The sequence below is a fragment of the Hibiscus syriacus genome, unplaced genomic scaffold, assembly GCF_006381635.1.
Source record: "Hibiscus syriacus cultivar Baekdansim isolate YM2019G1 unplaced genomic scaffold, ASM638163v2 tig00110009_pilon, whole genome shotgun sequence".
Lineage (NCBI taxonomy): Eukaryota > Viridiplantae > Streptophyta > Magnoliopsida > Malvales > Malvaceae > Hibiscus > Hibiscus syriacus.
In genome coordinates, this window is record NW_024062561.1 from 3,658,123 (window position 1) to 3,671,674 (window position 13,552).

Here is a 13,552-nt window from a genome sequence, read left to right on the forward strand (position 1 = left end):
TTTCTAACCATTATACTTAAACAATACTCAAAAGGACATATCATTAACTTTCTATAACAATATAAGCTTATTTTTAACATTTCTAGCTCTATAGTATTGATACCCCTACCATGGTACCGATACTACTATACTATGGTACTGATACTATGATATGGTATTGATTCCATTTTTTCATTCTATTTCGAAATGGTATCGACACCTTCCCTTTGTTATCGATACTCTCCCTTCGGTATCGATACTGATTGAATCAGTATCGTTACTACTTAGCAGATTCATCCTATTTTAGCCTGTAATATCGGTATTCTATCAGTAACGATACCCGTACCTAGAATTTTCAGTTTTCAACTCGATTATCACCCAAATGGGGTTAAATTTCGTTATATATACACCATACAATGCTATTAAACTCTTCTTTAACTATCCATACTAACATTCCTTCATTTAGCCTCTTAAAACATCTAAAATATTCCAAGAACAATCAATTAGGGACTATCAAAATTATATCGTTTGAGTTTCTAAAGTTTAGAGTCACTTCGTAATAGAATATAACGCTCGCAAACTTAATGATATGTAAAGGTCAGATTTAAGATGTTGATATGCTAATTATCTATTGAAAATACAAATATGGATAAGTATAATATTATAACCTTATACTTTCTCTTTATAATTTTTATAATAATATTTTATTTTTCTTTTTTAATTTTTCATAATAATTTTATTTTTCTTTTTATAATTTTTAATTACATATATTTTATATTTTTTAAAATAAAATTAATATCAAATTGATAAATCAAATAAATGTTGATCGTTATTTTTTTCAAAAATCATGATGAAATTTAATTAAATGTATAAATATTAAGAGTTAAATTTATTACTATACTATTAAAAACACACACACATATATCATTGTTAGTGATTAAGATGGCATGTCTCAATTAATTGGGTGATAAGTTATAATATCTTATAATTAAGTGATCCAATTATAAATTTACGAATAATTGACTGATCCCAATTTAGCCAAAAGCTTAAAAAATATTAATCATTTCCTTTTATGTTCTCGACGTCCAAACCAGCAAAGGCAACATGCTATTTTTTTAGCCCAATAATCCAAGAGGTTGAATTATTTAGCCCAATAGGGCACTCGGAGTTTTATTTTGGAATCTACGGTAAATGCTACAATGTCTATGGAACTCGTCATGCCAGATTGACGAGTTCCATGGGATATATTTTTTTATTGGGTCGTGTCATGTAGGTCTCACTGCCCGAATATATTTAACATATCCTAAGGGACTCGTCATGTCAGCGTGACGAGTCTCAATAAAAAATAATTTTTTTAAAATTTTTAAAAGCATTGAAGAAAATATATTATTTTAATGCTGAAGGAACTCTTCATGCCAGCATGTATAATTTTGAATTTGTTGACCGTTGTTGAACGGTCCAATTTTTTTAAAAATTCAATGGAACTTTTTACGCCGGTGTGACGAGTTCTAACATCTATTTTCAATTTAAAAAAACTAGTCGTTTATAGCCGTTGGGTAGACTAGTATAAAAAGAGGTTTGGGTTGGATTAATTTTTCACTTGGAATTAAACATTCTATTGAGAGTAAAAACTTTTTTGTTGAAGATTTTTTTGTTGAAATGACCTCAAGAGAAGAAATGTTACATCTTGATGTTGTTCATATTTCGTTGAACGAGTTGACTACAGTAAATTTAATTTGTTTTATTTCATTTTAGTTTTGACAAAATTATAGTATTAATAATAATTATTTATGTATTTGTATTAAATAATTTATTTTCAAATTGTAGCGAGAAGAATGAGGCATTAATCATCGAGGAATGACGAATGAAGAGCCACATCAGCGGATGATGATATATATTTCACAATCCAGATTATACGGATCGACGTTTCTTCGCGGATTTAAGGTGATGCCAGCACTGATATCGGCATTGATTAAGCGTTGGAGGCCCAAAATGCATACGTTTCATTTTCCTTGTGGTGAAGTGACGATAACATTGGAAGAAGTCGCGTATCAACTTGGCGTTCCGATTAATGGTATGCCATTGGTGCTTCACAACACTTATTCACGAGATGTTATTATTTCAAATTTATTAGGAAAGGAGGCTTCAGTCGATGTCATTGATGGGTTGTGGATACGGATGATGTGGTTGGAAAGATAATTTAGAGTAGACGAACAATCAACGGAGCAAGAGGTGATATATGCAACTCGAGCATATCTTATGACGTTGATTAGAGAGATCTTACTACCAGATAAATCGGGCAATTTGGTGCACACCCAATATCTTCTGGTATTGAATGATTTCCTTGTATGTTGTCAATATAGTTGGGGTTCTGTAATTTTGACTTTTTGTATCATGAACTTTGCAAGGCGACCATAGTGGTTAAAGGGAAAAAACGGATGTAGCGGGTTGTTCAGTTTTGCTCCAATCATGGGTGTGGTATCGTCTCGTTGCAAGGTAAATTCCTATATTTAAAGTTTTGATATTTTATAATATTTATTTAAATATTTTGAAAATGACAATAAATAATGTAATTTTTTTCAGATGGCGACACTGAATACTGATACAAAGTTGTCGGGTGCAACCAAAGTAGATATTCGGATGAGGATTAAGACATGCTGTAAATTTTAATATTTTTTACATTAACTTTGAAATTGTAATTGTTAGGATTTGTGGAAGCACGAATCGAGAACCGAAAAATGTGCAAAGGGGGTGAATTGATAAAAATTAGTTTAGGGAGTAAGGACACCAATATAAGACAATGAACACAAAGATTTATAGTGGTTTGACTTCTCAACCAAGTCTACATCCACTACCTTAGCTCCTCACTAAGGATTTTCTAACAAATTCACTAATTTGTTATTTTTTTTTCAAGGACAAAGAGATAACCTTTACACTCTATATCTTTTTCACTTGACTAAGATAGAACCAACCACTTTTACAAAAGAAAATGTAAACAAGAAAAACCCTTACAAAGTTGGTGTTTACAAATTTAAAGCTCACAAGAACAAAATATTTACAAGAGAATTGGAATAAAGAGTGAAAAGCTATTCTCTTGTGTTTGAATGCTTGGATACGTGTTGTAACCCTTCTTCAAGTGTCCTCAACTTGTATTTATGTGTTGGAATGTTGTTCTGGTCGTTTCTAGCCGTTGGAGGTGTTTTGGAGCCGTTGGGGATCAATTTTCCTGTAAAATAAAACTGCCCAGAACAAAGGGGTATCGGTACTCCTAAGGGCTTGATGGTATCGATACTATGTCTATGATATCGATATTATACAAAGTAGTATCGGTACCCCTTTGGTTATCAGTACCATTTTTCCATACTAGAATTTGAGCAATGCTGGTAGTATCGATACTACCCAGTGAGTATCGATACTTCCCTTACCTTTGGTATCGGTACCATATGAACAGTATCGATACTGTTCACGAGGTATCGATACTATAAGAACAGTATCGATACTACTTGGTACAAAAACATATTTTGTACTTAATTCCACTTTTAAAGACTTTAAATTATTTTTGAAAACTTTTGAATAAATTCAATTCAAGTCCAAAAACATTTTTCTTTAATTGTTATATCAAAATATAGTTCAACGGTAATATTAATTGTTTAATTATACTAACATAATACTTTTGACAGTTTAATTGGATGCCTTATTATGAGTCGGATATCCAACGGTGTCTACCGCCAATGTTCTTTGAAGGAGCGAAGATATGGTGTGTTGTAACACCATTGCTCCATTTCGCAATTGTTGGGATCCATGTCGCCGATAGAGTTTTGCGACAATTTGAGTTTCACCAACCGATAGAAATGTCCATATTTAACATGGACGATTTGCATAAAATAGATGCGCATGGGAAGCATAACGAAGATTGGCCGAGGAAGCATGCTATATTCATAGAGCAATGGCAAAATAGACATTTACGATTGTTTAATCGTTCCGAGGTACAACCCGAAGATTTTGATTTCAATGTTTCTCCCTAACTCCAAAATTATGAAGCAAATGGGAAATCATACTTGACAACGCCGGAGGAGCGGTCTGAGTGGGAAATAATGAAGGTAAAATGCACACAAAAAAACTATCATCTTTATCAACATCTTCATCTTATGCTTCCGCCAATTATTATCCATCGCAAGAAAGTTATGGTGGATATGGTACATATCAACCATCGATGGAGTCGAGCGGTGTGGAAAGGAAATTCGTGGGATCAAGTTCTACCTTCACAACAATTTTTCTCAGAATCGGAAGAAAGAAGTCCATGAGATCATCTTGTTCAATACGAACAATCTCAACCTCATGGTGATTTCGGTGGCAATTTGAGGCAATGATGCCAATGATGGTGTCCAATACCTTGAATACTCCATTGTTTTCACTCGAAGATGTAAATCAAAATGGTAGAGTAATGTTCGGTACACCGGAACTAAAAGAATACCAAAATGATGAAGGTGGACGACCACAACGAAATCAACGAGCACCACATCATTACTAGTATACAATTCCTCGACATCGGCAAGAATTGCGCAAATATAAGTAATAAATTTGTTTATTTAAGTTTTGTACTCAATATTCAATTGTATAAAAAAATCATTGATAAGTAATAAATTAGTTTATTCGTTTCACCCTTAAAAATGTTTAAAAATTGTCAATAATTTTAGTTTTAATTAAAAGAACTTTGAAAAATATGTAAACAAATAAAATATTAAAAAAATGAAAAATCTTTAATTAAAAATAACTTGTATTTATATGTTGGAATAAGGTTGTGGTCGTTTCTAGCCGTTGAGGATGATATCTAGCCATTTGGGGATGTTTTATCTGCAAATAAAGTTGCCAGTACATTGAGTATCGGTACTCCTTTTATGGGTATCGGCACTTCCTTTATTATTTTTAAATAAAACTAGCTGTTACTAGCTGTTGGGTCTGACTGTATTAATATTGTGACCATGGTATCGATACTACTATGTAAAGAAGTATCGGTATCCCTTTGGGTATCGTACCTATTTTGCATTATATAATTTGAGCAAGCTGATAGTATCGATACTACCTAGATAGTATCGATACTTCTCTTACTTAGGGTATCGGTACCACATGAACAATATCGACACTGTTCATATAGTATCGATACTATAAGAACAATATTAGTACTTCATACGTGAAAATTAGTTTTGTGCTCAAATTCACTTTAAATGGACTTTGAATTATTTTTGGAAACTTTTGATGACTTTGAACAATTTCAATTAAGTCCAAAAACATTTTGCCCTAATTTGTTATATCAAAATATTACAAACTATGGTTCAACATAATACAAGTTAAAAAAACATAGTTACAATACAAAAAAAACTAATTGCAGTACATATATTTTGTAACGCCTATTTTAGCGTCCAACTCGATATTTTTGGAAGATGTGGACAATGTTTTATGTTATAACATTCACCTCTGTAATGGCCACAACGTTTGGGTAGATCTGGCTCTCTTTGCGGATCATTCATATCGGTATGAATTCGGCTAGATCTAGGTCGACCCCGTAACTTCCTACGCAATTATATGACTGATCCCAATCACCATACAACAAGGTCTTTGCTTTCTGTTTAGCCATCCATGCCTTGTAATAAGTCGAAATATAACCAAATGTATTCCGAATAGATGCCACTAATACAGAAACGGGCACTCTTTGATTTTTCCACCAACATTTTCACATAAGAGCATATGACATCTGAATCTAAATATTTCTGGTCTTGTGTCAAGGACGTCACTGTACATGTGTGCTGTGCATTGAACCTTGTGACTTCCCACAACATTTTCTGTTGTAGGTATGATACTCGTATCCTCCATTTACAACCAACATCATGATGTATACACCGTACGAAATAAGTCTTTTGATCCGACTCTGCGACATATAATTGAAGATGAGCTTTGATGCAGTACTCCTTGATTTCTAGTTGTGCCTCTTTTTTTGTTTAAAACTGAGACCCAATGGCCAACTCAGATGACCGCTCATCTGAAGAACCCCAGTGGGCAGCACATAACTCTGACATATCATATATTTCAGGATTCCGCATAGCATCGTAGTTAATGTCATGCATTACAAGTGCATGATGATACTGAGGCAAATCATGGTGAGGCATTTTAGGTTGAGAGTATGTTTTTGCCCAAACATTTGGAGCATTCTGCAATCCTTGACATCTTGAAAGAGTTGCCACCCATGCATAAGCCTCAACATCCACACCTTGTCCCTTTGAAGCAGCCTCAAAAACATCAAACTCATCAACTAATGGTGTGTCGTCATCATCTACCAATGGAACAATATCTTCATCATCTTGGCTAAATTCAACAAGACTTTTTCTGAACCATCCAACAAGGTTTCATCACCATCATTTGCATGTGGTTCAGAGGGGCATATTTCTTCTGTTCTTCGAGCTGGTACTGATGAGGTCAGAATATCACTTGTATTTGTGGTTTCGACGTACATCCCACCATATCATTATTTGATGATTAATGAAGTCCTACCGTAACAGCACATCATCATCATCATCAAGCTGCACTTTTCCATATGTCATTGGATTTGAGGAGATCAGGTGCCGATAACTTAAACATGAAACATAAGCCCTAAGTTTTCTCTTAATTTTTTGCTTCATTTGGCGATAAGATACATCTACAGGGAATATCATATTGATGGGCCTGTGTGACTTAAACATAACACCAACATCAGTTTTTATAATTTCTCCATTATAATGGAAAATGTGAAGAATTTGTTGTTCATTGTTTGAAATGTATTTAGATAGAAGAAATGAGTTTCATATGTAAGAGATTGAAGATGAAAGGAGTGTGTTGTGTGTAAGAGATGAAAGGAGTGTGTTATGTATGTAAATTTTTTAGCCGTAGGAACTCGTCAAATCGACGTGACCAGTTCCATTGAATTTTAAAATAAAATTGGACCGTTCAACAACGGTTAATCCAACGGTCAACAAATTCAAAATTATACCCGTTGAAATTTGTCACGCCGCATGATGAGTTCCTTTAGCATTAAAATAATATATTTTTTCAATGCTTTTAAATTTTTTTAAAAAAATATTTTTATTGAGACTCATCAGGCCAGCATGACGAGTCCCTTAAGATATATTAAATATATTCGGGCAATGGAACCCACATAACACGACACATTAAAAAAACATATCACATGAATTCATCACATCAACATGACGAGTTTATAAACACTGTAGCATTTACCGTAAATACAGATATAAATTTCCTGTTGCCGGGCTAAATAATCCAACCCGACTGGATTATTTGCCCCAATTCCGCCGGCAACATGCTCAAAGAAAACCGGAAATAATGGTAAGTGAAACTTGCACATATACTACCAAGATCAATGGAGTGGCCAATCTCGAGTCTATCATACAGAAATGCGCGTCCTTCTCCCACATAAAGCAATTTCAAGCTTACGTCTTTACCACCGGTGCCTTCAAATTCAGCCGCGCTCGCTCCAAACTGCTCGAACTTTGTGCCATCGCCCCTTTGAGTATCTCTCCTTCGCCATCTCTGTTTTCCGTCGAATCCCAACGCCTTTTACCAATGACTTCAATGCCATTATCCGTGGCCTCATCCAAAGCCCTCAACCCTCCACCGCTTTCGCGTGGTACAGAGCCATGCAACGTGGGTCTTTCAGAGTGGATGCTCTCACTTGCTCTTTCACTCTCAAAGCTTGCGCGCGTGTCTTGGCTGCTACGGAGTCTCTTCAGCTTCATGCCAACATAATACGCTTTGGGTTCATGGCGGACGCTTTGTTAGGAACTACTTTGCTCGATGTGCTCGCCAAAGTTGGTAGTCTTCGTTGTGCTAGATTAGTGTTTGATGAAATGCGGCTTAGAGATATTGCCTCGTGGAATTCCTTGATTTTCGGGTTAGCTCAAGGGAGCCAAGCGAGTGAAGCGTTAGATTTGTTTAAGAGAATGCAAGTTGAAGGGTTAAAGCCGAATGAGGTGACGGTTATTGGTGTTCTTTCAGCGTGTTCGCATATGGGAGACTTTAAAGAAGGTGAAAAGTTTGTAATGCACTTATTGATATGTATGCAAATTGTGGATTTTTGGATAAGGCGTGTGGTGTGTTTGACAACATGGGTTGTAGGAAGTGTCTTGTTACATGGAATACCATGATCATGGCCTTTGCAAGGGATGGAGACGGACATAAAACGCTTAAACTTTTCGAGCAAATGGAGAAAGATGGGGTGCAGTCTGATGCAGTAACATATCTCGCTGTGTTGTGTGCTTGTAATCATGCTGGCCTGGTGGAGGATGGTCTGAGATTGTTTAATACGATGGGGAAGCATGGAGTGAAGCCTAATTTGAAGCATTATGGGAGTCTAGTTGATTTGTTAGGTCGTGCTGGGAGGCTTAAAGATGCTTACAATCTTATCAATTCTATGTCAATGATGCCCGACGTAGTTCTTTGGCAGAGTTTGCTTGGAGCTTGCCGAATTTACAAGGATGTGGAGATGGCAGAGATTGCTTCGAGGAATCTAGTATATATGGGGGTCCAATTATTGTGGGGATTTCGTGTTGTTATCAAACGTATATGCTGCGCACGAGAGATGGAATGATGTTGGTGGGGTGAGGGATGCCATGAAAAACAGGGATGTTAAGAAGGTGCCCGGTTTTAGCTACATGGAGGTGGATGGCTAGATGCACAAGTTTTTCACCGGTGATAAGAGCAATGCCAGATGGAAAGAGATATATTCGAAATTGGATGAGATCAGATTCAAGATTAAAGAGTTAGGCTATGTTGCCGAGACTAGTTTTGTTCTTCATGACATAGGGGAGGAGGAGGAGGAGGAGAACCAACTGTGTTATCGTAGTGAGAAGCTGGCAGTGGCCTCTGGCTTGATTAGTACAAGTGAAAGAACCCCAATTCTTGTGATTAAGAATCTTAGAATATGTGGAGATATCATGAGGTAATTAAGCTTGTATCAAAATATATGAACGGCAGATTATCGTAAGGGATCGAGTTCGGTTTCGCAAGTTCAAAGATGGCTTTTGTTCTTGTAGTGATTACCGGTAAGTGTAACAACACTCCCAAAATGTCAATTAATCATTTAACAGACTCTTTCTTTCTACAATCTTTCTCCCCTTGTGTATTAAGGAATACTCGTGTTGGTTTGGCCCATGCAAAGTAAATATCAAATAACACATTAACAAACAACAAGAAGCATAATAGCAACCTGAAATCAATACTTTTCACATATAAATTATCTTATACACCGATTCTAGTCGTATTGAAGAGCAACACATCAGCTCATACAAATTACAAAATATGAAGATTTAAATCCCGGTTAACATAAAGCAATACTAGCTGGTAAAACAATTGCAGCAATGAACATAGTCAAGGGATTCCTAGAACTTAAAGCCTCAAACAAAAGAAATTCAACTTCTCAATAATGGGCCAACCTCATCAAGAGAACAGTTCAAGTATAAAGCAAAAGCCTCTGGTACTATGCAAGAGATATCAACAGAATGCGACTAGTCTTTCTTTAGCCTAACCTCGAAACCCCTTCCAGTCGCTTTGAAAGAACGCAAGGCATATGAGTTCCTAGTAGCCTATCTCATATGGGAAAGAACGGCTGAGAGTAGTTGTACTTTGTGCCTTGGAGTTGATGGATGTCGTGGTAAGCACAGTTATTCTGGAAAATATATGGAATATACTGCCAGGCAACCATAGCCCACAGTGATCATCCACTGTTTTAATCACAGCAAAGCAGAAGAAAATTACAGCTGTGCGCGCTGTCATTCCAGAGACGAGGAAAGAGATGGCCCAGTCAAAAGTATCGAGCAAGAGACCCTCAAGTGGGTGATTGTAAAGGGCCACAATTGCATAGGGAACAACCAGTCCATGATTGGGAGTGGACATGACGGTACAAAAATTGTTTTGATGCATGAAACGGTGAACAAAGTACCGACATGTATCCATGACAAGCATTGCAACGATAAATTGTACAATTTGAACAGGAATAGAAGGCTGGATCATGGTTCCAGATGCATCTGCCGTCGATGTTAACTACAGCAAGAACAGAGAATATTAATTAAATACTTGGTGTATAGAAGTTCTAGATCAGAAGGTAAAATATGAGCCAGCAGACAGTTCTTCAACCTCACGCAGACAGTAATAAATGCTAAATCTACAATCAACCAAGTGTTCAACTAAAATTATTTTCTTTTTGCAGATTATAGGCAAGAAATGATTCCAATAAAAAACATTTTACAGGCAAGGAAGAAGTTAAATGCAGAAAAAACATGTATGAAGCCTGCTAAGCATCCAACCTAAAACCAATTGCTGATAGATTATGGAGCCAACTTTAATACAGAACCACAGGGAACCCGGTACTTAATAGATATAGGACAACATCACTTAACATTTCCCTTACATGTAGTTCAGAAAAGGCCTACACATGGACATTAAGGTTGTCAATCTCGCATGAATCTAGACCAGAACAACAGAATAGAATTTGAACTCTATATCATGTTATGTATCCAACTTAAAACCAATTGGTAATAGGTAGAGAGGATAAACTAGGATATTAGACACAAGAAACTCAATACTTGATAGACTTGGGATGAAAGCATTTAACAATGACATTAGTCCAACAAGCTAATTAACAGGATTCCCATCTCAACAACAATTAGCACAAGTTAGAATTTGGTTCCCAAAGAACAAGGCCATTTAGAGAGATTTTAAGGCTAACCCATATTTCAAAGAAAATTAAAGCCCAATGTGGCGATGCGATGATTAAGAAACTGAGTTCTGAAATAACAGGGATTGTACAAAAGATGGAGAACAATAAGAATATAAGCCAAGTTTTCATTTAACCTCATAATCTTGAAAATTCTGAGTCCATTTGGTACCTTGTGCAGTCCAAACCAGTTTATAGGACATAATAATACATAAAGGACAAACTTCATTAAACAAAGAATCCAAACACATGCCACCTATAAGACATTTCAGTTGCTTAGAGAAACATAAGGTCTTCTGGTTTTACTTATATGATCAGTGCCCTATACAGACACTGAGTACATCAAAATTGACTATTTCACCTTGGCATACTTGGCGACCGGAGAAGACACCAAACTGGCTGGATGTAGAAAAACAAAAGATGATTTCAGCTTGTACGTAATAACTCTTGAACATGACAATGGTTTTTATTTTTCTTTCCATAACCAAACTTCCAGACTTCCAGATATGGCAAGTATAAATGAGGACAAAAAAAGGTTTTTTTATTTTTTTCTTTCCATAACCAGACTTCCAGATCACTAATGAGAGCATTAAAAATGGATGACCGATTATTTGATGGAGCTGTAAGCCATGTGAGATTCTTCATGATGGTATGATGTTCAGTTAAGTTGATTTACAAGCAAGACCTAGTGCGAGAGGAACTTGTCATGTTCTTGGCTATTGTAATAAGAATAGTGAACTCTATTGCATTTTAAAACTCAAAGGAAATGGCAGCAACAGTATGAGGAGAAAAATATATGCAACTTAGAGGACATCTTATTGTCATGACCTGTACAAGCCATGAATCAATTTGGGGAAATGGCATCAAGTCATCAACATACACAGATTTTTACCTCACACTTAAACTTCAAATAAAAATATACAATAACATGGCATGACGAGTCATCATGCACCACAAAAAGCTTTATGCCATCATAAAGTAATTGTGGGCAAGAAGAGGTTGGTGATGTAGAGCTAAAAATAAGATTACAAGCTAAATACCCCAAAAAAGGAATCACTGTTCGTCTTTACCGCTACCCTTTAGAAGAAGGGGAAAAAATCACAGCAATGCGAACAAAAGCGTCTTTCTCACAAAAATGAAACTTGAACTTTAAATATTTCTCTTATTCATCCAACCTGTTGCAAATGCAATTTTGCTTGCTCAGAAAATAAAAGACTATAGTCCTTGTACGTGGTTCATTACAATGTTATATAATCCCTATGTAAAACCTAACTGTAGATCACATAAATATACCTACAAAAATTAATTGAGGAAATACGGTTAAGGCAGAGACAATTGGCATTAGCATCTTTTTTGCCCCTTTGAATGGTTGTAACCAAAGGTAGTTAAGACTATGCAGTATATAGGTTATTAAGTATTAAGGTTTAAAAAGTAAGGTCGAACTCTAAGCAAAATAAGCACTGCATGTGCAGGTTCCATTCCATCAAAACCCTACATTTTTAGGTCTTTCTTGATACCTTGAGACCAATGTACCATTCATTCCCTAGCGCTGATAAAATTTCTAGGTCTTTATCCTATCCAATTTTGCCTTGTTGTATCAATTATCCCTAGCCACAATTGATCATGCCTCCAATATTTTGAACAATGAAGCAACTACAGAATATGATTGCGAACTTAAAACCAAATCCAAATCTACTCTATCCTGGTCAATTACATAAGGTAGGAGGGGGGAGCCGAATAAACTGGTTGCATAAACTATTGGAACATCCGAACATTTCAAACCTACTTGCAGGCACTGCTATTTTCACGCAACTCACATTCATTCAAATTCCAGACTGAACTACACTAAGTATCTATGCTTGATCCCATTTGGAATCAAACTAATTTCCAAAATTAGTGAAATTCGCCTTTTTATTCTTAGCCTGTTATGTAGGTAAACTGTATAGATATGATAACCCATTTACTCAACAAGGAGCTTGCTTTGACTTTTTCATTGTGGGCATTTGCAAAGAATTTGATTTGACAACTACCAAGTTGTGATACTTACATGTAATATGATACTTTAGAATTTTAGGCTTATGGTTTTACTGACAACAATTTCCAACACATTTCTAAACAAATAGATAAAGGAGCTCCTACGACATTGACATCAAAGCAACATAAGTCCAAGCTCAGAATTTACTGTAAAAGAAACCAAAGCACCCCATCTAAAAGCCGGAAATTACATCGAAGAATAAAGTTGTCAAGGAATATTAAAATAACATGATTTGGCAACTAACCAGAAAGAGCAATTAGCAACGGTTGCTTGAACAAGCTGTTGAAACAACACGCCCTTGACAACTGAAACGAGAGGTACGGAATTCTTCTCTTCCTCCTCTTTTCTAGTATGTAAACGGTACTTATCCAAAGGAGGTAAGAGTTGATAAAACCCAGCATACAACCAATATACTACAATTGGGACAATCGTCCCCATTGCTTCATCACTCACATATCCTTCCCAAAACACCATTCTCCTCTAAGCCAAACAAATTCTGAAGCTTCTATTTTCTCTCTCTTTAGACCAATACCCACTTCCACTTTTACAAATTTGAAGCTGCATTCACAGTTTCAACCCTGAAATAAACACCAAAAGAGTTATAAAAACAAGGGTTCCTTGACAAAGTGACACAAGCAGTTCGGTACTAAACACGTTAAGTTTTTAACGATGGATGCTAAAATGAAACAAAAATTAAACGTTAAGTATGATTTTGAAAAAATTGAAAGTTTAGGTACTAAAACAAATCAAAACTGATAATTTAAGTACTAAATGTGTAG

At 35.7% G+C, this 13,552-nt stretch overlaps 2 pseudogenes; one reads left to right on the top strand and one right to left on the bottom strand.

The window, feature by feature from the left end:
• Nucleotides 1-7,350: 7,350 nt before the first annotated feature.
• LOC120212265 lies at nucleotides 7,351-9,118 on the top strand (annotated as a pseudogene).
• Nucleotides 9,119-9,530: 412 nt separating this feature from the next.
• Nucleotides 9,531-13,250, bottom strand: LOC120212243 (annotated as a pseudogene).
• Between the last annotated feature and the right edge of the window lie 302 nt (nucleotides 13,251-13,552).